This window comes from Etheostoma spectabile, chromosome 4 (assembly GCF_008692095.1).
Source record: "Etheostoma spectabile isolate EspeVRDwgs_2016 chromosome 4, UIUC_Espe_1.0, whole genome shotgun sequence".
NCBI lineage: Eukaryota > Metazoa > Chordata > Actinopteri > Perciformes > Percidae > Etheostoma > Etheostoma spectabile.
Window position 1 is genome coordinate 35947768 of NC_045736.1, and position 1172 is coordinate 35948939.

Consider the following 1172-nt stretch of genomic DNA (forward strand, 5'->3'; position numbering starts at 1 on the left):
TCTGGGTTGTCAGGGAGCTTCTGGGTCTCTCCACATCTCACACTGGTCAGATCTTCAGACACGATGAGTTCTGGATGAGCAGAGTTAGGATCCAGGATCACAGGAGTGTAGGAGACCCTCTCCTCCATCTTGTTCCAGATGTTGAAGCTCAGGTTACCCAGATGTTTGGCCACGTCTATCAACTTCCTGAGATCAGCTGTGGGGGGGATCTCCAGCAGGGGCCTGCTGGCTCTTTCCACTGCAGCCTTGTAGTTCTGCAGGAATGGGACGTCTTCAGCTCTCAGCTCCCCCTCTGTGGCTCTGACTGTGTCTGAAAGAGCTGCCATCTCTCTGCTCAGAGCCTCAATCTTCTCCTTTATCCTCTGACTCTTCTGCTCCTCTTCCTCCCTCAGAGCACAGATCCTAGCCTCTCCTCTTCCTCTTCTAGAAACTGGTGAAGCTTCTTAAACTGCTCCCTAATCTGCTTCTCTGTGTGTCCGGCCTGGACCTTAATGTATTCTGCTGTTTCATCCCAGTTTCCTTTAACTTCTTTAAAGAGCTTTAGTTTCTCCTGTAAGGGGTTCAGGGTTATCAGGAGCTCCACTTTGTGATCCTGTGCAGCTTCATCGATGGGTATGATTTTGTGGTCAGCGTGTGTTGTTGAATCTCGACAGACAACGCACACCGGCTGCTGATGGTCCAGACAGAAGAGTTTGAGTCTCTCAGAGTGCAGACTGCAGAAAGCCTCTGCTGAGCCTCTCCCGCCTCTCTGCAGTAAATGGGCCTCACACAGGTTCTTTAAAGCCAAGTTGCATGGTGGTTCGCTCAGTAGAGGTTTTGCCTTACAGACTGGACACTCTCGTAGTGGTGTAGTTCTCCACCATTTCTGCAGACATTGTTTACAGAAGCTGTGGCTACATGACAAGACAACAGGATCCTTGAAAATGTCCCTGCAGATAGGACAGGAGAGATCCTCCTCAGTACTCATGTTCTGAGTGAGTGAAGACGGAAAAGCTGAAAGCTCGCTCCACTTCAGAGGACTTTTCCTCACGACAAAGTTTTTCTAAGATCCCATTGACTGTTCAGAGTATTCTGTCTTCTGCTTGTTCACTTTCGGTATTGTGGTTTTAATGTGATGGTGACTCATAATGGGCATGTGCCTCAGAGAAACAACAATAACCTGTTTGCTTTGT

General features: G+C 48.8%; 1 pseudogene; it reads right to left on the minus strand.

Moving 5' to 3' along the window:
* Nucleotides 1–229: 229 nt before the first annotated feature.
* Nucleotides 230–1089, minus strand: LOC116687466 (tripartite motif-containing protein 35-like; annotated as a pseudogene).
* Between the last annotated feature and the right edge of the window lie 83 nt (nucleotides 1090–1172).